This window comes from Pyxicephalus adspersus, chromosome 2 (genome assembly GCF_032062135.1).
Source record: "Pyxicephalus adspersus chromosome 2, UCB_Pads_2.0, whole genome shotgun sequence".
Taxonomy (NCBI): domain Eukaryota; kingdom Metazoa; phylum Chordata; class Amphibia; order Anura; family Pyxicephalidae; genus Pyxicephalus; species Pyxicephalus adspersus.
Window position 1 is genome coordinate 29,523,960 of NC_092859.1, and position 12,191 is coordinate 29,536,150.

A 12,191-nucleotide genomic window follows, 5' to 3' on the forward strand; every position below is an offset into this window, starting at 1 on the left:
GGTAAGTTTGTCCAATAATAAATTTAAAAGTATTGGGAGGAATATATTATTATTAATATTAATAGCTAAAAAAAACTTTTTTAAGGCCAACCACACCCACACATCCTCTCTTCTACCCATTAATGCCCATTCCAAAGTAATTTTGGATGCCGTCGACCTTGGACTTTCATATAAGCTGTAAGTCCTATTTCTTTTTTTTCTGAAGATATTTCCAGAATACAGTAAAAGAAAATTACGCTGCATTTAATTGATTTCGAAATAGACTTTCCTCTGCTGGAAGCCTGGTATAAAATAATCAGTAGCTGCAGGATTAGGAGAAGAGAAAACTGCAGCGCAGGCAGAAAATACAATAAATCCAGTATTGGAAAAGAGGAGATTTTGTTCGAAGTAACTCAGAGTGTCTGGGAGACACAGAACTGGGCTATCTGCATTCGCCTGATAAGACAGCTAGAGAGGGAATAATTCCCGTCTTATTGTAGAGAGGAACAGCATTGCAGATCCTTCCATCATTCAGAGCATCTCTTTCACAAGATGTCACATTTCTGCAGCCTTTCTGTCCTTGTGTCGAAGCCAATGCACAATATTATGCCGCTTGTTTTATAGAGAATAGATGGGGACTTCAGTCTTCACTGTAAAACTGTCAGAAGCTACTGCAGGTATGCAGCATCCAATATAGGTTTGTTTATCGCACACCACAGTCTAACAATGGACGGCTGTGTCCCTTAATGGAGCCTGTGAGGATGGAAGTATAAGCAGCCAATGTATTTTAAAGGCATAGGCTTCAAAGATGTCATTCTGATCCTTGCTTTAATATCTAAGTTCTGAGCACCTTACCTATAACAAATATTTGATGGGAGTTCATGTTTTGTTCATAAAACTAAAAAAAAAATTAGGTACAAAGGCAGCCCTGTGAGATACTGACCTTCATTTTACAGCTAAATCTTGCAGTAACTATTTTCTGCCACTAGATGCCCTTGGACTTCTGGGTTGAATAATGGCCATGGTCATTTATCCACTTCCTCTGGACCTCAGATCGTCATGGACCTGCCCATGACGTAGTGTCATCATGTAGCCTGAGATCAGTGTACTCTTGTAATAAACAGCATTTATATGTTATATGACGTGAATCATTTGTCCACTCAAAGTCACTGCAGGGGTAGAAGAAAGAACCGTAAAGTTTACAGATTGGACCAGAAAAAGAAGACCCTTCGAAAAGAAAAATATATACCAAGCCAATTGGTAGTAAAGCCACAATAAAGCCTAAAAATAAGTCAAACATATAAAAGTATAAACAGCAGCGCACACTTTACATAATTGTACTTTATATGTCTTTATTGAGGATCTTCCCCTCCACCAAAAACAGCATTATCACCAAGACAAGAAGTGAGGGCAAATCCCCGACTGGGCCACAGCCAGCTATTAAAGCACTGTTTTATTAGTGGAATAGAGCAAACCTCAAATTCACATCACCTTGTACCCCTGGGAATTATCCCCCACTTCCAAGTGACATTGTTGTCACAAGGATAGGAAGTAAAAGAAATCTTTCCAATGCAGGAAATGTAAATATTATTATTATTATTATTATTATTATTAATAATAATAATAATAATATTATTAAACCATATTTATATATCAAACAACATATTATGCAGTGCTGTACATTAAATGGAGGAAGGAAATGACAAATAGATACAAACAATGAAACAGGACAAGAGTACCCCACTCAGAAGAGCTTACAATCTAGGAGGAGGGGGAAGTAGCACACAATAGGAGGGGGGATAATGTAAAGATATTATAAAGTATATATAGTGGTATACAGTACCCATACGTAATGTATTTGTATTATCTGCATTACTTTTAGTTACATTACCTACTTTCTAGCAAGACAATAGTACAGCATGAATAGTTTATATTCTGTTTATAATTATGATATATTATGTTCTGTCTGTTTATATTTTGCTTTATTGTTTTTTTGCCAGCCCCCCTTACCAATTAACATGAAATAATTAAAAAATTTAATGTTTTAATAAAACCACTCTGATTTTATTACGTACCTTATTAAGGGCCCAGTGATGTTATCAATAGGTCATCTTTGCTTCTGAATACAATTATGGTATTCAAGGTGATCATTGTTGGTTGAAGGCACTTGTGGGTGCTGTACATAGTTTCCTGAAAACATCACTGCACCTTACCATATCACTGATGTTAGCAGAAGGCTGGCTCTTGGAAAGAGATATGCAAATATCAATATTTTAATGTAAAACTATAGGAAGCTCACAGTAAACAATGAAATCTGAGTAACAAGTTAGACATTTTGTCATGTTGGTAACATGGGGTCTGATTTTTTAAAGCTCTCCAAGGCTGGAGAGCATACACTTTCATCAGTGAGCCTGGGTGATCCAGCAAACCTGTAATGGATTTCCTAATACTCATTTGCTGTTTGTTAATTTTTAGTCCTGGACTGGATCCTTTAAAGCAGGGGTTGGTAAAATCCGCCTTTAGGCCAGATACGGCCTAACAGGTAGTTCACTCCGGCCTAACGCCCCCTGGCCAATCCGGCCTAATGCCGGCCAGAAACCCACGGAGCCGGAGCCGAAGGTTGCCGGCGGATCAGCCAGGGGGCGTTGGGAATTACCGGAGCCGCTGGAGCTCCGGTGCCACCCCCTTGCCGTTGTTACCCTATTTACCACGGCCGGTGTTGATACTTACGCGGTAAATAAGGAAAGCTCCCTGAAGGTAAATCCCTCTCCTCTGCAATGCATACGGAGGAGAGCGATTTCACTTCAGGGGGCGTTCCCTGGTGGTGAGCGGAGCCATCAGGGCAGGTCCTGCCTAGTGTGCTCGCGCCCACGCCATATATGGCCATAAAACATTTTTTGACCCCTACTTTACAGGTTTGCTGGATTACCCATGTTCACTAATGAAAGTGTATTCTCTCCAGCCTTGGAGAGCTTTCATAAATCAGGCCCATTGTGTCTGTGTTGATGTTTTCTCCTTAAGCAGAACCTAAACAGAGACACTAATAAAACATCTGCGTTTCTAACCCTTTACCTATTCATAGTATAAATTGTCTGCTGAAGTTCTACCTATAATTACAAAAATAATTACTTAGGGCAGCTCAGATGCTCTATTGCAATTCATGAATATTTGAGATCCTTTGTTGCAGCCAGAGCCTATTGTAAGAAAAAGTCTACTATTCAGCATATTTGGAATGTCTGATGATATTCTAACAATCTAAAGCTTTTGCTGTACTAAAATAATCTGTCTCTCTATCAAGCCTCTGAAAACTGATGTCACCATGACATACATGAAGGACAAATGTAAGAAATGAAAATCTTTCAGACAGAAGACCAGAAAACCACATGCACCCTGCTCTATATTCAATCAAAAAGTTAGGGAATGTGACACTGCTTCTTCTTTTTATATGATTTTTGGATTTAAAATTTTGAAAGCCAAGAGTTATAAGCCCTTGTTTAGATTTTTATTGCATTCTGTGTCTGTGATATGGAGATCTGCTTTACTATGTGTGTGTTCAATGGGGACAGAGTCAGAAAGAAAATCACGTGTGTGAGGAATATAACATCAGTTATGATCCACCAATGTTATCATCACAAATTGGTCCAATGCAATCATTTGTCCTCAATATTGCAAAACATAGACAGAAGGTGTCTGATAAAGGCTGGACAAGATCTGCTGTATAGCTGTAAAAGAGGTTAAAACATTTTTGAAAGTTGACAGGTGGAACCCTGTCTTAAAAATATTTCTATTAGGGGGTATAAGCTGAACTCCAGACAGATAAGAAAAACAAAAATTAATGGTACTCTGTAAAAATTATAATACATCATGACATTTTTTCATTGTAAGCATTTGAATCTAACCACCTGAGGAGCCAGGAACCAATCAGTTCATGTGCTAAGTGGAGATGGGATCATTACTGTGCTGCTTCTTCATTCACTTTACAATCAAAAGCTGTCAATGACAGCCTGGATTCAGAGAAAGTGAGATGAATGACACAGGTCAATAGACTGAGGACATCTAGTGGCAAATAAAAGCATGACAAGGAAAATCTCCAGACCTAAGGTAAACATTGCATCAAAAGTTTATTGGTTATTGTGTCTTTTTTAGGATATAATTTTTATTTTGGCATTTTTGTTGGAATTCTTCTTTAAGGGAACACTTAACCACACTAATACCTGAATAACAACAACAACAATGATAGTATAATATAAATAATATTAATAATAAAGGGCAGGCCTCCACTTGAGCAGCAAAATGAAAGGTACCAATTAATTTGCACCTCAGCAAATGACAGGCCATCTTTAAAGCATCAACTCCTAACTACCTTAAAGAAAAGCCACAAAAGCTGGCTGATAAGCAGACACAAAAGCATTGCTGGCCTTGATGTGCAGTTAAACAATAAACCATATTATGTAGAGCTTCTCAGTAAGCAGAACTGTCATTCACTGTTCTGGCTCCCAAAGCCGCAAGCACAAAGCCAATCCCTCTCTGTAAATGTTAGCCGCCATTGATTAGATTTTAATGAGCACTAAATTCACCACTAGCGTCTTTTAATGACATTTGCGGTGTTTGTTTACCACCAGGGGGCGCAATGCTCTTCTCTTGGAGGCCTAAAAATTCAGGCGTGAATGTTATATATAAAGAAAGAGGGAAAAAAATCAAATATTTAATAATTGGCACAAGAGCTCAATTATCTGTCCTACGCTCTCCAAGTCAGAAAACCTTTGGCACATTAAGATTTTTTTTCTGTTCAACTGAAAAGCAAATTTAGTTGCTCCATTGAAATTCAATTTGTTTATATTGCAATCTGTGGGGACAGTACAAGAACTTTGTGACCTGTCTGCACAAAAGCTTTGTAGGATCACCATACTTTTTCCAAAATGAGCCTACCTTTTTTTTTGCCCCAGACTAGCTACAATAGAATATTGTGATAGATACAGCACCCCAGTGTACAAAGAATACATTTGCAAATAACTACTCTCTGCCTTGGCACATGCCAATGATGCCCTCCCGGTATCCAGCACCTGATCAGTGTAATTCAACCACTTTTTGGTTGTCATCACATTAGTCTGCTCACAGTAAATTGCTTGTCACGATCCACCATTGTCATCATCACAAGTTGGTTTAGGCCAGTGATTTGTGCAGAAGAGCTGCAGAAAGTAGACAAAATGGGCCTGATTTTTTTAAAGCTCTCCAAGGCTGGAGAGGATACACTTCCATCAGTGAACCTGGGTGATCCAGCAAACCTGTAAAGGATCCTAGTCCAGGACTGAAATTAACAAATGGCAAACAAGTTTTAAGAAATACATTCCAGGTTTGTTGGATCACCCAGCTTTACTTATAAAAGTGTATCCTCTACAGTCTTGGAGAGCTTTAATAAATCAGGCTTAATGTGTATGAAAGAGGCTGGAGGAGATCAGCTGCACGGAACTGCAAAAAAAGGGTGAAAACTTTTTGATGACCTCCAATGCATTCTTTCAATACAATAGAAAGTTACAGCATGTGAGTGTACATAACAATTCCAATGCAAAGAAAAAAAAAAGGTTGCAGATAACTACTCCTTGTCTTAGCACACGCTAATGATGCCCTACCGGTCTCCAGCACCTGGCCAGGGTAATTCAACCCACTTTTAGGTTGTCATCACATCAACCGGCTCACCATACATTGCAAGAAACAACAGCACTGTAATATTGTCAGGGCCATTGGAACTACCTATTGATGGAGAAGAGAGGAAGGTCCTGAGGCTTCGAGTTCGGGTTGGAAGTCCATTGAAAAAAAAGATAGGTATGCTGGAAATTCAATGCAACGGGGGCTCCAAAATCTGGACTTGACATGGGGTTACGTATAGTGCTACATTTTTTGATATCATTTCATATAACTGGTAAATGTGAGACAGAATGTGTTTTCTAACTTTCATATGACAGGTTATGCTTATCTCTGACAATCCCTTCTAGGTATATAAATTGCAAGGTTTATAGCAACATTTTACTTTTTCTGTTCTGAGGATTTTGATGTAAGCGTTAGTATATGGTTTTGTTAAGTATCTGCTGAATGTCTTTTCCTGTTGTAGTACATTGATTTTTTTTATGTCCATTGCTGCTGCTATGAAAAGAATAACTTCCCTACCAAATACGCTGTGGGGTGAGGCCCCTCCAAGTCTGACTACCCAGTTACATGATGACACTTCTCTTTCTTTGTTGAGACTGAGAGGGATGGTTCCATTACAAAGTAGCCAGCTGAGGCCTTTGCTGCACAAAGAATCCACATTTACCCACCACAAGTCATACAAATATCAGTAAAGTTGTGATTGAACATACTTAGAGGAACTTTGCTACAAGAGACAGGTAATGTAACTGGTAATGCTTTTGATAGCAGCAAAGAAGAGTAAGAGATCAAAAGTGAATTATTGACTGAAGATCTGCTTTAGGACTTGGTTAAAAGTAGCAGATTTGTCATTTCTGTAGCAGGGTATTCCTGTATTATGACTGCAAGTTCCATGCTGGCATTTGGTTAAAGCAATGAGCCAATCACATGAGCAGGAAAATAGATTTCTGGCTGCATTGTAAACAGAATGTCATAATTGACTGGAAGTAACATTAGAATTTCTTTCGTTTCACAAAATTGTAACAGCTGCAGATGGAAATGAAACCATCAATTGTGTTAAATTGTAAAATGGTTTCTGCAGCAGTTGTATATTTTAAATGTGAAAGTTTAGTGAAAGTAAAGTTTTAATACTAAATTTTGCTGAAAAAGACAAATGAAAACAGGATCTTGTATGCAAGGTAAGCTGTGTTATACCAGCCAGCCTGTTTCATTCTTAGTTCTTTGTTGGCAAGACAATGTTCCCGTCGCTGTCACCTATACCCACATCTGTCTGATCCCTATTTTGGAGACAGAATGGTGGTCTCTGTGTCATTCTGGCACTCAGTGAATAATGAACAAGTCATCCATCTCCCCTGAGGAGACTAGGGAAAGGTGCCGGAAACAATGGCATTTCAAGTAATGCCATTTAAGGGGACTAGCATTTTAAAACACAGCTATCCTTAAAGAGATTTTACTGACATCTGTAGCTGCAAGAAACATTCAGCAATCAGCCCTAAAGTCAAAGCACTAAAAACATTTAAGTTCAAGATATTCTCTCAGTAGCTGAGCTCACCCTGATTTTCCTTCCAGAAGTGACTCAGGAGCTCAGCTCACCCTTCTCCCCTTCATTCAGCACCACCTGTTTCCCATTTTAGCAGTTACTCTGCAATTCAGATCACCCTGCTAAGCCTTTACATTAAAGATTATAAAGTTTGAAGGCTGCTGTGTCATTGTACAGGAGAGTGGAGCAGGAAGTGCTAAACTGCTAAATTATTGATCAATGCAACATGAGGGTGCTAAGGTTCTCCTGGGAGGGAGAACAGGGGAAGCTGAAAACCCTAAAGATCTCCAGGTTTTAAACAGCACCTTAAGCTACAAAGGTGGAGAGTTGTTTTATGGGTAATCAACTGCTTGTTAGGAATATTTGAATTGAAATGGTTCATAATCTGGCTACTATTTCACCTTATAAAGGAACCCCAAGACAGAAAGTAAAAAGGGCTGTTCAATTTGGGGACAATTAATAACACTTATTTTCAACGCACTGGGATAGGAAATGAGAAGAAAACTCCATAACAGAAGCACACATTAGGATGAGAGGCAGGATATTTATTTAATCAAAATTGCAAGCAATGATATACATTTACACAATTCATGTTTATACATTTTGGGGTGTCTTTTTAAGCCAGGGAGTTTTCAGACAAATGTTCTCCAGGTCATCTTATATCTCTGAATCATTAAATTGCAGTAATCATTTTCAACCGGTGTTACTTGTTTGTTGGCAAGTGTGCTGTTTCTCCTTATATGATTCTGTGGAGAAGATAGACTATCATAGGAGAGCCTGGGTGATCCAGAAAACCTGCAGATGATTTCTTAAAAATCATTTGCTATTAGTAAAAAAATATTTTTAGTCCTGGACCAGATGTATCGCAGGTTTTCTGGATGACCTAGGTTCATACATGATAGTCTATCTTCTCCAGTCTTTGAGAGCTTTGATAATTCAGACCCAGTGTGTACAAGGGTTTACTGCCATGTTTCAATATTAAATGGTTAATGAAATGAATAGAAGATATCTTCCATGGACTGTATATTCCTCTGGCCCCTGCATAATGTATGTTTCATACTTCTGACCCATGCACTATGTACAATACATACAATAAATTTGATCTCTGCACATAGTAGGTTACATAGACCTGACTTCTGCTCTCAGGGCCACCATCAAAAATTTTCGAGCCTCATATTAAATAAACTTCCTGGTCCCCCCTTTTCCATATCTAAATGTTCTAACATTACAAAAGCTCTTTTGATTCAATTGGAGCCCGGTACAAAAGTAACCCTTGCCCCCCCCCCCCCCCCAAACCTAATGGCAGCTCTGCCTGCACTACGTACGTTACATACTCCTGTGAATTTTAACAATACAAAGATTTTATTTATTCATACCCCTTTAAGCCCTTGCCATTGTTAGCACATTTTAGCCATGCCCATCTTTACTTTGTCACTTCCCTCTTCCCCTGGAGTGCCCCTGGGGGAGAGGACCCATAAATATTTTGCTGGGTGGCCCAGTGACTTCTAGTTATGCTCCTCTCCAATAGAACTTATAACCCTGCTCCTCCTTTAAAAACACTATTTTTGGTTGGAGTTACACTTTTGACCTGCACCAGATGTACCAGATGCGAGTCTACTCTACACACCTATGTGTACATGCATACTTTTCACATACTGATCTTTCTAAAATAAAAAAATACTTTCTTTGTCTTCAATGTTCTAAGGGGAACCTTTATTCTTTACATCCTGTATCCTCACCAAACATTTCTCCTGCCACATCAATCTTTGTTCTAATATATACTGTGACACTAACTTCACATTAAATCAGCACAATCCTCCCTTGAAATACTCCGTGCAGCTGGGGGACTCTGATCCTTCAACCATCTAATGCTTAGTGTGTGCTTTCTGGCTTACCAAGATGGACCACCCGTAATTGGTAAAGACAACCCACACATTTTGACACCATTTTTTCTTATTTGTTGGTGTATTGTATTCCTGCATCTGTAGTTTTGTTGTTAATATATTATGGCATAATTTTCTTTTAAAAAAATGTGGGAAGGAATTATTGGCATTAGGTTAATAATTTTAAAATTGGAATTAGGTTATTATTATGCTGGTGTTCGATGGTAATAATCATTTACAGGTCACATTAAATCCCACCATAGATACAATAGGTGAACACTGTTCCACTAGGAAAGAAAGTTTTTTATTTAATTCATCAGTTCAAAATATATTAAAAAAGTGGCTGGAATAAAACATAAATCCTTAAAAAAACAAAAGATAAATCTTAGGACTGGTAATGTATTAGATTTTTGCTCCTAGGTTTAGATACATGGTAAAGTAAATGTAAAAGCCCTGCAGCAAAAGTATGTATATATAAGCATCATTATCTACTTTTTATAATCTCCCTGTTCAAGTTTTAAAAAAGCTGTTCCTTATTGTGCCGTTCAATGCACCACTATTTTCTATTAGACCAACGATATTACAGGGGTGTATAAGTCCCTGTCATAAAGCTTGGGGCTTTAAAAGTACATCTTCACTACTACTATTACCCCTTCCCAACTAAATAGGATGAATGTTTTTTTATGGAAAATGATGGGACTACTGGTGTTATCACTCAAAAAAAGGGGGAGAAACTGACCATAGCTGCGCTGGCTATTACTAACCTTTTCCTCCACGTGTTACAACACCTAGCTACTGGGGTAAGAGGATATGTCAACATGTACATCAATAGTTCTGTATCCCAGGGGCTAGAGGTAACTATGCTGTGAATAATTCAACAGACCCCCAATAGTATTGTCACATTAGGGTAAAAGTGTACCATCTGCACTTACAGGATCAACAAGTATGGACACTAATAAAATAACGGTTACATTTGTAACGCTTTTACATGGCCAATTGTTTTTGCTTTATTATTTAGTTTGGTAAAAGCCCAGTGTTTACAGAGCTGAGTAGCTGAAGCTCATATTACAGACACAGCTGAATAAATCAGTAGAGTTACTCAATCTCCTTCCTTTCTGTTAAGCAAACAAAAGTTAGATAATGAGTATAAATACTTATATAAACTTCAAAAAATAAAACTTGGGATTGATCCATATAAGACTGATTCCAAATTACTAAAATTACCCTTAAGCCGCTTATGAATAAATATCTTAAACTCCACTTTTATCGGCCCTATGATGTACTGTGTGATGTATTCCTTTCTCTGTAGTCTTTACTGGACATGATAGCATGTCGATGGAGGACGTAGAAATACCATAGATTTGGGCTGAAACGTTTGAGGCTCTTGCTGCTTATCTTCAGTTCCGCATTCTATTTGGACCTATTTTAGAAGGAATGTATTGACATAGCTAAAAACAGAAATAAGCCTTCATTCCCCCATTAAATGTTCATCGGTGTGTTCAATGTGTGGTATGTGCTGTTTCCTTATCTCCTGGAACAAAGCTCATGCACAGTATCTATAAAAGAAGAAACAAAAAATGGTACCTGCCCCCTAGGCCAGTTTTCCTAAACCACAGCTCCCCTACTCGAATTGATTAGCCAGCTATAAATTCCCACCAACATAATCAGACTTCATAGCTACACTCCACACAAAACCTCTTGCTGGCTTAGGAGGAAAAGAGCTGAAAGAGACAGTTTGTCCGTTCTGTACCAGAACACCTAGAATTAGCAAGATTTGGCCTCTATTAGAGGAAGGTGTTGCATTTCAGTGCCAGCTTTTCTCTGTAGGAAAAGTGGCTACTTGCTGGGAAAATCCATCTCGTCTTACTTTTGCAACCCTAAGAGAACTTAGCTAGGCTTTATTAAAAATCGCCCGGGTGGCTTACTGACATGAGATCATTGCAGGAACTCATCATAGCCAGAAGATTGGAAAGACATATAAAAGATTCAAAACTATGTTTCTTCCTGTAAAAGTTAAAACCTTGATGCAGCATAGAAGTAGGTCAGAGGGAAGTCAAAACTCAAGCTTCTTAAACGGATCTCAAGCAAAGTTAACCCAAAAGCAAACTACATTTGGCCATCCAGTTCTGTTACAGGTGATGGACCTTGAATCTAGAACCTGAAAGTGCACAGTCAACTGTTCTTTCTACAAAATTGCAATATGGTGGCAGCCTGTTATATTTTATTATAATTATGAAAATTTTACTAACAGTAACATAATGTTTGTTTGGAGTCTTGGCATCCCTGGTATCCCTGCCACATTATCCCGGGGCCAATGGCTCTGGTGAAATCCACCTCTTTTACCTATGATGATGTGTACCCTGCAACAATTAAGCATTGAGAATCTGTATGAAGTCACTACAGGAACATTCAAACCACACAATGCTACATTTCAATTCACAATTTTTCTCCAGGACTCAGAAAGCCACATCTGGAGATTACTGAGCAGTTATGCTGAGATTCACGTGCAGAAAATGGCAGGAAAATGACTTTTTTGTTACTCTCCAGAGAAACACTTAGCACAGCGGGTAGCATTAAATTCCTCTGTGACCTCAGAGCATCTTCCCATATATTTCCAGCAGCATTATGCCTGCTTTTCTATACTCAAACGTCCTTTGGTAGCTTTCATTGTCCTGCCTGCTCTCACCCTGCAATTTCAGCTGGCTAACAATGCGCAAAAATGAAATGAAGATGTTACATTCTATTCTTTTTCTATCATTTTTTTTCCTTTTGATTTTTTATATGATTATTTACATAATATTTTATGTAAGTAATCATATATGAGGATACACTACATGCATGGTATCACATGGATCATTTGTTGGTAATATTTTCAGTGACAATTGAGGTGTACCTACTTTTTTTTTTTAATAATTTAGAAAGTAATTTCAGGTAAGCTTTTTTTCTCAAAATAGGAAGAAGTATGGACCCCATCAGGATTTATTGCTGTTTGGCAAGACCCATCGGCAATACGATCCCTTGGTAACTGTTCTTTGATCACCCTTACCAGAACAGCAGATGAGGGGAAATCTTGCCCTGCACATATAGGGGTCTATTGTAAGTAGTGAATCTGACATTTACTGAAACATTCCATGCTGGAGAATCAA